Below are 16,683 nucleotides of genomic sequence, written 5' to 3'. Positions count from 1 at the left end.
CTACAACTTCGTAACACCTGAAAAGCTATAAACAGCTACAGAGTTCATGACCAGCCTTGGCAACGCAGCGAGACCCTGTTTGTACCAAAAAATCAATAATTAGCCAGGCGTGGTAGCATGTTCCTGTAGTCTTAGCTACTTGGCAGGCTGAAGCAGGAGAATCGCTTGAGCCCAGGAGTGAGGCTAGAGTGAGCTATGATCACATCACTGCCCTCTAGCCTGGGTGACCAGCAAGATCCTGCCTCTACAAAATAAAATTTTTTTAAAAATTAAAAAAAAAAATCAAACAAACAGCTATATGACACTTATAAATACATATTTTCAAAATTTTAAAAAAGCACTAGGAGGAATAATAAAGGTTCAGAACCTAATAGTCTATGATCCTGAAGAAAAGAACAGCACTTACTCTCTATCAAGTTATGGAGCAAAGGGAAAAGATGTCAAATTCGTTATACACTTTCAAGAAAGATTCTGACTAGGGTTTTCTCCCTGTATTGGCTGTTTGTTGTTGTTGTTGTTGTTTCTAAAAACCACTAAGCCCATACTATAGAACAATTATGTAACTCTCAATTTTCAGAATTAATAAACGTTCTAAAATTACCATTACAAAAATCTGGGCCGGGGGCGGTGGCTCAAGCCTGTAATCCCAGCACTTTGGGAGGCCGAGACGGGCGGATCACGAGGTCAGGAGATCGAGACCATCCTGGCTAACATGGTGAAACCCCGTCTCTACTAAAAATACAAAAAAACTAGCCAGGCGAGGTGGCGGGCGCCTGTAGTCCCAGCTACTCGGGAGGCTGAGGCAGGAGAATGGCTAAACCCGGGAGGCGGAGCTTGCAGTGAGCTGAGATCCGGCCACTGCACTCCAGCCTGGGCGACAGAGCGAGACTCCGCTTCAAAAAATAAAAAACCAAAAAGCTGAAGGAAACCTGTTTTATTATTCTGCTTCTGAAGTAAAAATTGGTGGGTTTCTGATTGAGAAAGGCATTGAAACTAAGTGAAAGTCATAACGTCCTCTAAGAGATGCTTTTTAAAAAAGACTACCCAGCAGCAGTATTTCCTAGTAGAATCTTACACTGTTGTGAGAACTGGTTTTCATTTCCTTCTTTTGCATTTTTGTATTACCAACTATCCACACTTAGGGAATCTAAGACAAGCACAAACCACACATCAAAAAGCAAAAATCCCAAAGCAGTACTGAACAGAGGGCTGAAAGGAAATAATTTGCACGAATTTAGGACAAGGAAAAGGCTCAAAAATTAATTAAAACAAAACCTTTTTAAAAAATGTGGACTAGGGTAGACATGGTGATTCACACCTGTAATCCCAGCACTTTGGGAGTCCAAGGCAGGAGAATCACTTAAGCCCAGGAGTTTGAGACCAGCCTGGCCAACATAGCAACACCTTGTCTTTACCAAAAATTTAAAAATTAACTGGGTGTGGCAGTGCGCGCCTGTAGTCCCAGCTACTTGAGGGACTGAAGCAGGAGGATCATTTGAGCCGAGGGGTCGAGGCTGCAGTGAGCCATGATTGCCAATGCACTCCAGCCTGGGCGACAGAGCAAGACCCTGTCTAAAGAAAAAAAGAAAGGAAAAAAAAAAAAAAAAAAACCATCACCACCACCACCACCACCAACACATGGATTAACCAAAAATACATGGAGGAGGACCAAGTAAAGACAGAAGCCATAATGACTGGAACTGACCTTATGACCTCTTATCATCAAGTATCTAGAGGGTAAACTGATTGAAAAGGTAAAGGTTATACCTAATAGTGATAATAACGTAATAATGATCAATTAAATAATAAGTTAAGCACTTAGTATAGGATCATTAACAATGGACTTTCCAGCAATGTTATAGCATCATCTCTGCAAATAAACACTTTTAAAAGTAACCTCAAAAAACACATTCCCCATGGCAGGAAAAAATAAAAGTACCGAAAAAAGGCATGGTGGCACATGACAGCTACTTGGGAAGCTGAGGGAGGGAGAACTGCTTGAACCCAGGACTTCGAGACCAGCCTGGGCAACACAGTGAGACTCCATCTCCAAAACTATAATAGAAAAATAGAAGTAACCAGGAAAAAATCACCAAAGATGGGCAAGAGCTTTATACAGAAAATATAAAAATTTAACAAAGGTATTAAAGACAACCTAAACGGACTAGCTGACTACTATAAAAACATGTACTTTCACCCAAATTGACTGACAGATTTAATTTCAAATTCTGAATTTGTATGTGTAGAACCTGACAAGCTGATACTAAAATTTACCAAAAAAGAAAAAAAAAAAATTCAAATTACCTAGAACAGCCAAGACAATTACAAAGAATGAGATGGGCCGAACAGAGGGGGCTCACGCCTATAATCCTAGCACTCTGGGAGGCTGAGGAGGGCAGATTGTTTGAGACCAGGAGTTCAAGACCAGCCTGGGCAACACAGCAAAACTATCTCTACAAAACACAAAAATTAGGCGTGGTGGGATGCACCTACTGTAGTCCCACCTATGTGGGAGGATCACTTGAGCCCAGGAGGCAGAGGTTGCAGTGACCTATGATCACGCCACTGCAGTCCAACCCGGGGAATAGAGTTTCAAGAGAAGAAAAAAGAATGGGGTCATAGAATTTGCTCTACTAAACAATAAGATATATTATAACACTGCAGAAATTAAGATACTGATGATTCAGGGATAGAAAAATGAACCAAAAAAACGGAACAGAAAGTCCAGAAACAAACTAAAGCATAGAAGATCACATGATTTATGAAAGATGACAGTGCAGAACATTGAGAAAAAAATGGTTGCTTCAAAAATGGTGCTTAGTAATAGAGAATCCAAATGTGGGCTAAAAATGAAAATGAGGCCGGGTGTGGTGGCTCACATCTGTAATCCCAGCACTTTGGGAGGCTGAGGTGGGCAGATCAAGAGGTAAGGAAATCGAGACCATTCTGGCTAACACGGTGAAACCCCGTCTCTACTAAAAATACAAAAAATTAGCCGGGCATGGTGGCGGGGGCACCTGTAATCCCAGCTACTTGGGAGGCTGAGGTAGGAGAATGGCGTGAACCCGGGAGGCAGAGCTTGCAGTGAGCCAAGATGACGCCACTGCACTCCAGCCTGGGCGACAGAGCGAGACTCCGTCTCAAAAAAAAAAAAAAGAAAAAGAAAAAGAAAAAAAGAAAATGAACATCTGCCTGATACTTTCTGTCTCATACAGTTCCAGGAGGAATAGTTTCTGCCTCATACAGTTCCAGGAGGATTACAGATCTAAATATGAAGGCAGAACAGTACTGCTTTTAGAATATAACAAGTATCTTCACAACTTCAGGTTAAGGGGAGATTTCTTGAAAAAGACAAAAACACTAGCCATAAAGAAAAGGATTAAAAATTCATTACAATTAAAAAATTTTTTATTCAAGATAAAAGAGGAATTGGCAGCCTACCCCAGGCTTGTTTCTGCATAGCCCTAAAACTAAAAATGTTTTTTAAAGCATCATAAAACAAGAAACAAAGAATAGGTAACACAAACCCTTTGTGGCCCACAAAACCTAATATGCTTACTTTAAAAGTCTGTCAATCTCCCATACTAATAGCAGACAAAATAGGCTTAAAATTTTAAAAGGGACAAGAGACAAAGAACATTATATACAGTCATATGCCACATGACATTTCAGTGAATGACACACTGCATATACAACAGGGGTCCCATATGAGTATAATGGAGCTGAAAAACTCCTATCACCTAGCGAAGTCGTAGAAGTCTAGAAGTCACAGCTATTCTAACATTGTAGTGGGACGCATTAGACGCATTACTAACATTTGTCCTGATGCTGTTATAAACAAATCTACTGTGTTGTCAGTGGTACAGAAGTACAATACATATAATTATGTACAGTGATTAATACTTATAATGACAATAATGACTATTCTACAGTTGATTTACTATGTTTTTGTTTTGAGACACCCAGACTGGGTTGTAGTGTGCAGTCAAAGGTCACTGTACCCTCTAAGTCCTGGGCTCAGGTGATCCTCCTGCTTCAGCTTAAGGCTCGGGCCACCAGCCAGGCTAATTTTTTAAAAATTATTTTTGTAGAGAAGGGTGTTGCTTTCTTGCCCAGGCTGGCCTTGAACTCCTAGCCTCAAGTGGTCCTCTCACCTTAGCCTTCCAAGTTGCTGAGATTACAGGTGTGAGCCATCATGCCTGGTTCTATCGTTATTTTAGAGTATATTCCTACCTATAAAAAGAAAAGTTAACTGCAAAAGTGCCTCAGGCAGGTCCTTCAGGAAGTATTCCAGAAGAAGATATTGTCACGGAAGATGACAGTTCCATGTGTGTTACTGCCTTTGAAGACCTTCCAGTGGGACAAGATGTGGAGGTAGAAGACAATGATACTAACCCAGGCCTTCCTAGGCCTTACATAGGCATAGATTAATATGTCTGTTTGTGTCTTCATTTCTAACAAAAAAAGTTTAAAATGTAAAAATAAATTAAAAATTTAAAAACTAGAAGAAAGCTAATAGAATAAGGATAAAAAGAAAATATTTTTATATAGCTATACAATGTGCTTGTTTTAAACTAAGTGTTATTACAAAAGAGCTAAAATGCTGAAAAAATTAAAATGTATAAAGTAAAATAATTATGGTAAGCTAATTTATCATTGAAGAAAAAAATTTCACATAAATTTAGTAAAGTCTAAGTGTACAATGTTTATAAAATCTACGGGAGAGACAATAATGCCACAGGCCTACAAATTCACTCACCACTCACTCACTGACTCATCCAGAGCAATTTCCAATCCTAAAAGCTCCATTCATGGTCAGTGCCCTATAGAGTCGTACCATTTTTTATCTTTCTTTTTTCTGAGACAGGGTCTCACTCTGTCATCCAGGCTACAGTGCAGTGGCATGATCACAGTTCACTGCAGTCTCAACCTCTCTAGGTTCAGGTGATCCTCCCATCTCAGCTTCCCGAGCAGCTGGAACCACAAGTATCTACTACAAGACTGGCTAAGTTTTCTATTTTTTTGTAAAGATAGGGTTTCACCATGTCACCCAGGCTGGGCTCAAACTCCTGGCCTCAAGCAATCCTCCCTCCTCAGCCTTCCAGAGTACTAGGATTACAGGTGTGAGCGACAGCACCTGGCCCCAATTTTTTACTATACTTTTTCTATGTTTAGACACACAAATACATACCACTGTGTTACAAATGCCTATAGTACTCAGTACAGTAACATGCTATACAGGTTTGTGGTCTCAGAATAATAAGCTATACCATATAGCCCAAGTGCAGGCTATATTATCTAGTTTGTGTAAGCATATTCTATGATGTTCACAAGATGAAATCATCTAACGATACATTTCTCAAAACGCATTCTTGTCATTAAGTGACATGACTATACTAATAACAAGAAGATATTACAGCTATAAACACACACACATCTAGTAACAGATCACCGAAACATACGAAGTGAAAACTGACAGAATAGAAGGGAGAATGGACAACAGTAGTTGGAGATTCAATACCCCACTCTAAATAATGGATAGAACCACCAGACAAATGGTAAGGAAGAAAACAGGATCTGAACAACACAACAAATCAGCTCTAACACACATATGCAGAACACTTTACCCAACAAAAAAATACACATCTTAAGTGCACATGGGACAGTCTCCAGAACAGACCATGTAAGTTGAATCACAAGTTAAGTCTCAATAACTTTTTTATTTTTTTGAAACAGGGTCTCATTCTGTCACTCAGGCTGGAGTGCAGTGGTGCAATCTCAACTCACTGCAACCTCCATCTCCTGGGTTCAAGTGATTCTCCTGCCTCAGTCTCCCGAGTAGCTGGGACTACAGGCGCGCGCCACCAAACCCAGCTAATTTTTGTATTTTTTGGTAGAGACAGGGTTTCACCATGCTGGCCAAGCTGGTCTCGAACTCCTGACCTCAATTGATCTGCCCACCTTGGCCTCCCAAAGTGCTGGGCTTACAGGTATTAGCCACCATGCTCAGCCAAGTCTCAATAACTTTAAAAAGACAGATATCAAAGTTTCTTCTCTGACCACAAAAAGATCAAGTTAGAAATCAATAACAAAAGAAAACTGGAAATTCACAAGTTTGTGGAAATTAAACAACATACTCTTAACCAATGGATCAAAGAAGAAAAATCAGGTAACAGAAACAAATGAAAACAAACACAGGACATACCAAAACTTAGAGGATGCAATGTAAGCAGTGTTCAGGAGGAAATTTATAGATATAAATGCTTACATTAAAAAACAAGAAAAAAGCCAGGTGTGGTGGCTCATGCCTGTAATACCAACACTTTGAGAGGCCGAGGCAGGCGGATCACTTGAGGTCAGGAGTTCGAGACCAACCTGGCCAACATGGCGAAACCCCATCTCTAGTAAATATACAAAAATTAGGCAGGTGTGGTGGTGCGCATCTGTAGTCCCAGCTATTCGGGAGGGTGAAGCATGAGAATCACTTGAACCTGGGAGGTGGAGGTTGCAGTAAGCTGGCAATAGAGCGAGTCTCCATCTAAAAAAGAAAAACAAAAAACAAAAAACTATACACAAGAAAAGACAGGGTATGGGAGGTGGGATTTGATGCCAGTTGGATTACGAGGGTTTTGTTGCTCTGGGGAGATTTTTCTAGCAATTTCCATACCAACCAACACAGATGTTTCTCTTTCTTCATATGATGATCAGGGATCCAAATGCATCCAAAAAGCTAAACAGGCACCATTTGTCCCTCATTGGAACAGCAGGTTTTGCAGCAATTGTTGCAATGGATATACAAATTGAAGAGCAGGAGAAATATTAAAATGTCCCTTCACCTGATCCACATGCATGTGGCAGCCCAAGGTTTTGTGGTGGGAACAATGACGGTTGGTGTGAGCTATTCCATGCATTGAGAATTCTGGGCAAAACCTAAGCCTTAGAAGAAGAGATGCAGTGCTGTAATCCCAGCACTTTGGGAGTGTGAGGTGGGCGGATCACCTGAGGTCAGGAGTTTGAGACCAGCCTGGCTAATAGGGTGAAACTCCATCTCTACTAAAAAACACAAAAATTAGTCAGTTGTGGGGGTGCACACCTGTAATCCCAAGAACTCCAGAGGCTGAGGTGGGAGAATCACTTGAACTCGGAGGTAAAGGTTGCAGTGAGCCAAGATTGCACCACTGCACTCCAGCCAGTGCACAACAGGGAAAGGCCCCATCTCAAAAAAAAAAAAAAAAAAAAACACACACACACACACCACACACACACACACACACAAAAAGAGAGAGTCTTGGTCTTGGTGCTGTCTTGCTCTTCGTCTTATTGGAGGAGCTTGCTCTAGTCAGACATGTCATTATTGAGGCTAAGTGTTCACACAGAAAACACATTATTTGATGGAATTCAGATGATAACACACTATTTTAAGTATTGACTTCCTTTCCTGCAGGCTTGATTTGCTTGGTGACCAAATTACTAGTCACTAGTTCACTAGTGAACTAGGTCATTCAGAGGAAGCAAGTTAACAGAAAAGAAATATGTCACCTAATGCACTTGACTATGTAAAAATATTCACCTTCTTAAACCGTTACAATGAAATTAGTTCTAAAGAAGACAGTAGGCCAATCCAGAAGTACTCCCAGTTTGCTGCAGAATCCCACATGCTTTGGATGTTATATAGGAGTCCTATTTACCCCAGTTAATATACTTTCTTCTACCTGCCTAGAAGACTGGTTGGCTCCTTAAGTGCACGGCGGTACAGTGGTTTATGTCTGTAATCTCAGCACTTTAGGAGACTAAGGCAGAAGGGTCACTTGAGGCCAGGAGTTCAAGACCAGCCTGGGCAACAGAGCAAGACCCATCTCTAAAAAAAAAACAGAGGCCAGGAGCGGTGGCTCACACCTGTAATCCCAGCACTCTGGGAGGCTGAGGCAGGTGGATCATCTGAGGTCAGGAATTCGAGACCAGCCTGGCCAACATCATGAAACCCCATCTCTACTAAAAAATTAACCAGGCATAGTGGTGGCAGGCACCTGTAATCCCAACTACTCAGGAAGCTGAGGAACGAGAATTGCTTGTACCAGCCTGGGTGACAAGAGTGAAACTCCATCTCAAAAAAAACCCAACAAACAAAAAAGTGCATGGGGCCAGACATCTGTAAACCCAGTGCTTTGGGATGCTGTGTATTAGATATGAGTTCTAAATTTATTTTCGAAGAATATGTCAGTATGTTCACTTCTTTCTTTGCCTTCTACTTTTAAACTTAACTTCCTCATAAAGCATCTTTTTCGATTACCTACTCCACCCTGAATCACCTGCTCCTCCCTAACTCATTCCCATTACCTGCTACCTGCTCTGCCCTGACCCCCGCCAAAGCACTCACCCCGTCATTCTTTTTAAATTAGACAATCGGCATTAGTTTAGCCTGTGCGGTCTAACCCTAACCAACAGGGGAACACCACAGCAGCAAGGAGTCACGTGCGTCAGGGATAAGAACCCCTCCCTCTCCCTTGTCCAAGTGTGTGCTCACCATTGTTCCATCTGTAATGGCGCACCCTTCTATACAGAAGTAACTTGCCTTGCTGAGAATTCAAAATGAAATTTTATATTTGAGTGCTATTTCTTTTTGCAGCACCAAAACTTTATATATATAACAATTTGGGGGCTCATCTAGGATTACATTCATTCCCCTCTGGGGACAGTCTCTGGTTCTCTCTCGTGAGGAGGTGCACCCTGCCCTATTGTGGCAGCCTCAGGGGTGAGATATCAAGACCCACCCAGTGCGAGGAATAACCCAAGCTCTTAGCAACGCCAGGGGTGGGGTGGGGTGGGGTGGGGTGGGACTGGCCAGCAACCCAGCTTAAAGGATCCTCACATACTGCAGCTACAACTCTGTGCACAGGCCAAGGAAGGAGAAGGTGGGAGCCAGTAAAGTACTTCCTTTGTGGTCAAATTCTGGAGGGCTAAATGTGCGTGTGTGAATGATCATCAACAACCCTGCTTGCGGTGTTGTTTGTGTGGATGGTGACAAGTCCTACTGCTGAACGAAGTGAGTGGGTCCTCTCCACGGTTCTGTAGCTACCTTATATGGCTTACAGCGGATCCTGCCATGGGATTTATACCAGCACACCAACACTAAGAAGGGCCTAATTATCCCTTAGGGGAGCAGCCAGAGAGGACAGCATGAGTGGGAAGTGTGCAAAGGACCTTCAGAGGGGGGAAGGGGGGAAACAGGTCAACTTCTCAGGACAAGCAAGACAAGACACCCCCTGGTTTGAGGGATTGAGCCTTCCGGGACATGCAAGGTGAGACATCCCTGGTGTTAAGGGGTTGAACCTTCCACTAATTTCAAGGGTTGAATCTGACACAACCCCCCGACTTTTCCTTTCTTCTTGGGGGAAGAGAGTAGCTCCACTCCTGCAGGTCCCTACCCTAGAGGCAGAGAGACAGAGAGGGGAAAGACAGGGAGAGAGGTTGGGGGAAGAGAGGCAGAGAGACAAAGATGGAGTCAGAGAGAAAGACAAAGTCAAAGAGAGAAAGAGAAAAACAGAAGCAGTAAAGAAAAAACATTCCTTTAAGAGCCAGGGTAAATTTAAAACCTATAGTTAATAATTGAAGGTCTTCTCCATGACCCTATAACAAACTCCAATACCACCACGCTGTCAGTGTAAACAAGGGCGTAGCCGGAAAGCACTGAGGCCACTGACAACCCACGGCCTTCCTATCAAAAATCCTTAACCCAGTAACCCGCAGATGGCCCAAATGCATTCAATCTGTAGCGGCAACTGCTTTGCTAACAGAAGAAGATAGAAAAATAACTTTTAGAGGAAACCTCACTGTGAGCACACCTCACCAGTTCAGAACTATCCTAAGTCAAAAAGCAAAAAGGTAGTTTACTAACTCAAAAATCTTAAAGCATAGGGCTATTCTGTTAGAAAAAGATGATTTATCATTAACCACTGAAAATTCCCTTAACCCAGCAGGTTTCCTAACAGGGGATTTAAATCTTTACCATACAAAGGTCCGACCAGACCTAGGAGGAAGCCCCTTCAGGAGAGGAAGACAGATGGTTCCTCCTGGGTGACTGGGGGGTGGGGAACAACAACAACAACAACAACAACAACAATGGTATTCAGTAATTGACAGGGAAACTCTTGTAGAAGCAGAGTTAGGAAAACTGCCTAATAACTGGTCTGCTCAAACGTGTGAGCTGTTTGCACTCAGCCAAGCCTTAAAGTACTTACAAAACCAGGAAGGAACCATGAATTTACTTAGAACCATCAATTCTAAGTAAATTTGGACTACACGGGGTCTTATTAATAGCAAAGAATAACTGAAATCCCAAACTTAGAAGGTTTTCAACCAAAGTAAAGTTTGCTAAAAGTTAACAGTGTAATATGTATTATCCTAACTTCTAATCTTATGGCCTTGGTCTAGTCCACAGACATGAACAAACTTCACTTCAGAAAAGAATGATTATCATCTTCAAAAAAAAAAAAAAAAGTGGGGGGGGGGACAGAATTTATGTAAAAAGAATGTTATATGGTAAATTCCTGTCCTGTCCTAAAATAAATTAACTGGTTGTTTAAAAAAAAAAAAAAAAAAGCCTGGGGTGACGGCTCACACCTGTAATCCCAGCACGTTGGGAGACCGAGGTGGGCAGATCACGAGGTCAGAAGATTGAGACTGTCCTGGCTAACAGAGTGAAACCCCGTCTCTACTAAAAATACAAAAATTAGCCGGGCATGGTGGTGGGTGCCTGTAGCCCCAGCTACTCCAGAGGCTGAGGAAGGAGAATGGCGTGAACCCAGGAGGTGGAGCTTGCAGTGAGCCGAGATGGTGCCACTGCACTCCAGCCTGGGCAACAGAGGGAGACTCTGTCTTCAAAAAAATAAAGGATGTTTGTGACAAGTCAGAAAGGTGAGGCATGGAGGCATGTCGAAGAATTATCTGTGAAAGTCGTGGGGAAAAAAAAGGTTATAAAAGGAAATTTATGCAAGAAATGTATAATTTAAAAGTAATTAAGCCTCCTAAATGTAAAATAATTGAAGAAACAGTTTATGTGCAAAGTGTGTAAGGAAAGTAAAACATACTTTTGGTAAAAAGATTATAAGTAGGCATGAGAATATAAATTTTTACCTACATTAAAAGGTTAAAAATATATATATTTTGTTTCAAAGGTTTAAGCAAGTTTTAAAACGTTAACTGTAAAGGAAATTCTGTGTGTAAACATATTAGCTAAAGAGGTATCATCCAGTTTTTCTGTGAACTGGATATTAAAATAAAAGCATAACTTTGGGAGGCCGAGACGGGCGGATCACGAGGTCAGGAGATCGAGACCATCCTGGCTAACACGGTGAAACCCAGTCTCTACTAAAAAATGCAAAAAACTAGCCGGGCGTGGTGGCGGGCGCCTGTAGTCCCAGCTACTCGGGAGGCTGAGGCAGGAGAATGGCATAAACCCAGGAGGCGGAGCGTGCAGTGAGCTGAGATCTGGCCACTGCACTCCAGCCTGGGCCGAGACTCCGTCTCAAAAAAATAAATAAATAAAAAATAAAAGGCCGGGCGCGGTGGCTCAAGCCTGTAATCCCAGCACTTTGGGAGGCCGAGACGGGTGGATCACGAGGTCAGGAGATCGAGACCATCCTGGCAACACGGTGAAACCCCGTCTCTACTAAAAAAATACAAAAAATAGCCGGGCGAGGTGGCGGGCGCCTGTAGTCCCAGCTACTCGGGAGGCTGAGGCGAGAGAATGGCATAAACCTGGGAGGCGGAGCTTGCAGTGAGCTGAGATCCGGCCACTGCACTCCAGCCTGGGCGACAGAGCGAGACTCCGTCTCAAAAAAAAAAAAAAAAAAAAAAAAAAAAAAAAAAAAATAAAAGCATAACAGGTTTTTCTTAAAGCACTAACCTGCTCTTTAACAAAAATTATTAAAAAGGTTAAAAAGAGTCTATAAGCCAGGCACGGTGGCTCATGCCTGTAATCCCAGCACTTTGGGAGGCCAAGGCAGTGGAAACACGAGGTCAGGAGATCAAGACCATCCCGGCTAACATGGTGAAACCCCGTCTCTACTGAAAATACAAAAAAAGCCGGGTGTGGTGGCAGGCGCTGTAGTCCCAGCTACTCGGGAGGCTGAGGCAGGAGAATGGCGTGAACCTGGGAGCCGGAGCTTGCAGTGAGCCGAGGTCACGCCACTGCACTCCAGCCTGGGCCACAGAGCGAGACTTCATCTCCAAAAAAAAAAAAAGAGTCTATAAAAATCTTATGGTCAGACATTAAAAATTGGATAAATACGTCTACAAGGTTTTATTAAAATTAACATTAATAACACTAATATAAAGGTGAAATTTAGCTTATCTGTATAAAAATCATACAGGAAGCATTGTTAAATATAAAATGGTTGTTTGGCTTTCTTTGGTCTAAAAACTAATAAAAATAGGTGCTAAAGGAAATTTCTCAGAAGGCACCAAAGACTATAAAGTCCACTGTTGATGTCCCCACATTTAAAGCAAAAGGTCAATTTCTTAGAAATTATATACTTGGTTTATCTTCCACTTTCCTTTCCCTCAAAACTAAAAGTCTTTTAGCACAGGTACCACCCCTAGAACTTCCAGTAAACCAACACCAGCCTGAAGATCACCTTCTCATGAAAGGGTGGAAAGAAGGAAAACTTGAGCCAGCCTGGGAAGGACCCTACCTTGTGCTGCTAACCACCGAGACTGCTGTTCGTATAGCAAAAAAATGGATGGACTCATCACACCCGAGTCAAGGCGCCACTCCTTCCAAAGTTGTGGACTACAGTCCCAGGGGAAAACCCTACCAAACTAAAGCTAAGAAAAATTTAACTTTTTATCTATTCTATTACTCTTTCTTCTTTTCTTGCTCTATTGCTGACCTTCTAGTTATTAACATAACCAAGTCAATTTCGCCTCAAACTACTGCATTTAATGCTTCCCTTGTTATACCCTGTGGGGACCTGCCAAGTCAAAGACAGCTCTCTACTTCAGAAAAGTACCTCTGTCCATCCTGACTCTCCTCAGAATGGGCATTAGTAAATTGGGACCTTTTAATCCAGGGAGATTTCAATAAAGAACCGAGTGTCAACCAGGAGCCTTGCCCCTGATGTAGAGCCTTTATGCCGTAGCTGGTCCAACGTTCTGTGGACCACTAAAGAGCAAAGATAGACTTGCCCTAACCAGTTTTTGTAACTTCCTAAAACCACACATTCATTTTACTACAGGGACAGCCCCCCAACTGTCAGCTAAACCAGTGTAACCCTATACAGGCTATTATTTCAAGCCCCCAAAGTTCTCCCCCTTTTCTAGGCCTGTTCCCTTCTTAACACCAGCTTTATGGTATAGGGGGCTGAGGTTTCAAGGACAGACCCTATTGGATTCTTTAAAATGCGTTTCTTGGATACCCCGCCACCTGCACTGGCCTCTAAGCCTTTTTCCAAAACCTCTCACAGAACCACTGTTCCTCCTCCATCAGGCCAAGACAGCGAAGGTAAAAGTTAAAGACTTAAAACAAACTTTGGCAATTGAGACAAGATACCAAGATATAAATATCTGGTTGGAATGGATCAAATATTCCATCCGCACATTAAACAAAAGCAATTGTTACATTTGTGCGCACGGCAGGCCAGAGGCCCAGACTGTCCCCTTTCCAGTAAGGTGGTCCTCCAGTCAACCAGGCATGGGCTGCATGGTAGCTCTTTTGCAGGATTCTACAGCCTGGAGTAATAAGTCTTGCCAAGCTCTCTTTCTGGTATATCCCAAAATCTCGCACCCCGTGGGTCAACCCCCGAGGGCCATCCAGTCTCCATCTCCCAACACCAAGTTCACTTTGTGTCTCTCACAACAGGGAGGAAACTCAGCGTTCCTTAGAGACTTGAAGGGATGCAGTGAGCTTAAGAATTTTTAAGAGCTTATCAATCAGTCAGCCCTTGTTCATCCCCAAGCGGATGTGTGGTGGTATTGTGGTGGACCTTTACTGGACACTCTGCCAAATAACTGGAATGGCACTTGTGCTTTAGTCCAATTGGCTATCCCTTTCACTCTGCCATTTCATCAACCAGAGAAAGGAAAAATAAGACATCGTAAAGCGAGAGAAGCCCCTTACAGGTCTTTCAATGCTCACGTCTATTTAGACACAATTAAAGTCCCATGCGGAATACCAGACCAATTTAAAAGCCCAAAATCAAATAGATGGAAGATTTGATTCAATATTTTGGTGGGTGACAAAAATGTAGACTGGATAAACTACATCTGTTACAATCAACAGCGATTTATTAACTACACTAGAGATGCTGTTAAAGGAATAGCTGAACAATTAGGGGCCACTAGCTAGATGGCTTAGGAAAATAGGATAGCCTTAGACATGATAGTAGCAGAAAGAGGAGGAGTCTGCATCATGATTAAAACTCAATGTTTTACCTTCATCCCAAACAGCACCGCCCCTAATAAAAGTATAACAAAAGCATTGCAAGGTCTGACTGCCCTATCCAATGAGTTAGACAGCAACTCAGGGGTAAATGACCCCTTTACAGGATGGCTAAAAAAAGCAGTTCAGTAAATGGAAAGGAATAATAGCCTCAATTCTTCCCTTGCAGCTATAATAGGTGTACTTATTCTTGTCAGGTGCTGTGTCATACCATGCATCCGTAAGCTGATGCAGAGGCTCATAAAAACGGCACTTACTAAAACCTCCCTTAACTATCCTCCACTTTATCCAGAAAAGCTGCTTATTTTAGAAAGTCAAGCAAAACAACTAAGCAAAGACATGTTTAAAAAAAAAAAAAGTTTGAAAAGAAAGCTGTAAGGAAACACAAGGGGAGGAATTGTTAGATATGAGTTATAAATTTCTTTTCAAAGAATATGTCAGTATGTTCAATTCTTTGCCTTCTACTTTTAAACTTCCTCACAAAGCAATCTTTTTCGATTAACTAATTCTACCCTGACTCATTCCAATTACCTACTCCACCCTGACTCACCTACTTCACTCTACACTCCAATCACTTGCTCCACTCTAACTCAGTCCAATTACCTGCTACCTGCTCTGCCCTGACCCCCGCCAAAGCACTCACCCCGTCCTTCTCTTTAAATTAGCCAATCGGAATTAGTTTAGCCTGTGCCATCTAACCCTAGCCAACAGGGGAATGACACAGCAGCAAGGGGCCACATGCGTCAGGGATAAGAACCCCTTCCCCTCCCTTGTCCAAGTGTGTGCTCACCGTTGTTCTATCTGTAAGGGCACACCCTTCTATATAGAAGTAACTTGCCTTGCTGAGAAAAAGAAAATTTTATATTCGAGTGCTATTTCTTTTGCGGCACCAAAACTTTATATATAACACTGAGGCAGGAGGATCACTTGAGGCCAGGAGTTAGAGATCAGCCTAGGCAACATGGCAGCACCCCATCTCTACAAAAAAAAAAAAAAAATTAGCTGGGCATGATGGTGCACACCTGGAGTCCCGCTACTTGGGAGGCTGAGTGGGGAGGACAGCTTGAGCCCAAGAGTTTGATGTTACAATGAGCTATGATTGCACCGCACTCCCGCTGGGCAAAAGAGCAAGACCCCCTATCTCTATTTAACCTGTAATGGAGTGTAACTTTTAACGCCTCCCACAACGAAAAGTGTGTCTAAATTGAACTTACAGCAAACAACAGAGCTACATATTTATTTCAGAATCATAATTGTAAAGATTAGGCCGGGCATGCGCTCACGCTTGTAATCCTAACACTTTGGGAAGACAAGGTTAGTGGATCACCTGAGGTCAGGAATGCGAGATCAGCCTGGCCAACATGGTGAAACCCTATCTCTACAAAAAATACAAAAATCAGCTGGGTGTGGTGGCACGTGCCTGTAATCCCAGTCACTTAAGAGGGTGAGGCAGGAGAATCACTTGAACCCGGGAGGTGGAGGTTACAGTGAGCTGAGATTACACCACTGCACTCCAGTCTGGGTGACAAAGCGAGACTGTCTCAAAAAAAATTTTTTTAATTGTAAAGATTAGAATAACTTAATTATGGATTCCAGTTTAGCTCTTTGTAACTGCAGAATTGTATTTTGCTACTGTTCTATTAGAATATTTTAAAATGTCATCTTGAAATACATATATATTTTTTAAGCCCTGATACAACGATAAAAGAACACTATTAAGATGTGTACATTATGTTTATTTTCTCTGTAAGAATTCATACATTTTAAACTAAAATTATCTATAATGAAAGTGATTAATGATTTATGAGCAAGTTGGTTTTGCCAGACATTATATACAAACTTTGATACACTACAGAATGCTTTTACACTTACGAAATTCTCGTCTAACCTGAACTTACATTCCATAGTGAGAACTACATTCCATAGTAACAACTGTGTTATTGTTAGTAAAGTGAACACACCAAAAACAATAGTAAGTAAAAAACAAGATGATCTCAAACAACTTACAATTTAAACTAGAAAATGAACAAACTAAACCAAAAGCCAGTAGAAGGAAATAAAGATTGGAGCAGAGACCAATGAAACAGAATAGAAAAAAAAAAAATTATTGAAAGCAAAAGTCAGATATTTGAAAAGATTCAAAAACTGACAACCCTTTAGCTGGGGGCGGGGGAGAGAGGGGGACAGAGAAAGACAGGAGAGAGATGGAGGGAGGGAGGGAGAAAGAGGACAGACTCAAATTACTA

General features: G+C 42.0%; 1 protein-coding gene, 1 long non-coding RNA gene and 1 pseudogene across 5 annotated transcripts in view; 2 read left to right on the top strand and 1 right to left on the bottom strand.

Annotated features, from left to right (window-relative positions):
• Window positions 1–16,683, bottom strand: part of STRN3 (striatin 3) — a 137,289-nt gene that overhangs the window by 65,500 nt on the left and 55,106 nt on the right. The gene's annotated exons all lie outside the window — the stretch shown is intronic.
• Window positions 6,394–13,585, top strand: LOC117069856. Its single transcript, XR_004431688.1, has 3 exons — window positions 6,394–6,404; window positions 9,049–9,051; window positions 13,344–13,585. It is a non-coding gene; the product is annotated as an uncharacterized LOC117069856 (long non-coding RNA).
• Window positions 6,581–6,941, top strand: LOC117069853 (annotated as a pseudogene).

The sequence above is a fragment of the Trachypithecus francoisi genome, unplaced genomic scaffold (genome assembly GCF_009764315.1).
Source record: "Trachypithecus francoisi isolate TF-2019V2 unplaced genomic scaffold, Tfra_2.0 Lachesis_group3, whole genome shotgun sequence".
NCBI lineage: Eukaryota > Metazoa > Chordata > Mammalia > Primates > Cercopithecidae > Trachypithecus > Trachypithecus francoisi.
The sequence above is the reverse complement of the archived record's forward strand: the minus strand, read 5'-3'. Positions and strand labels throughout refer to the sequence as shown.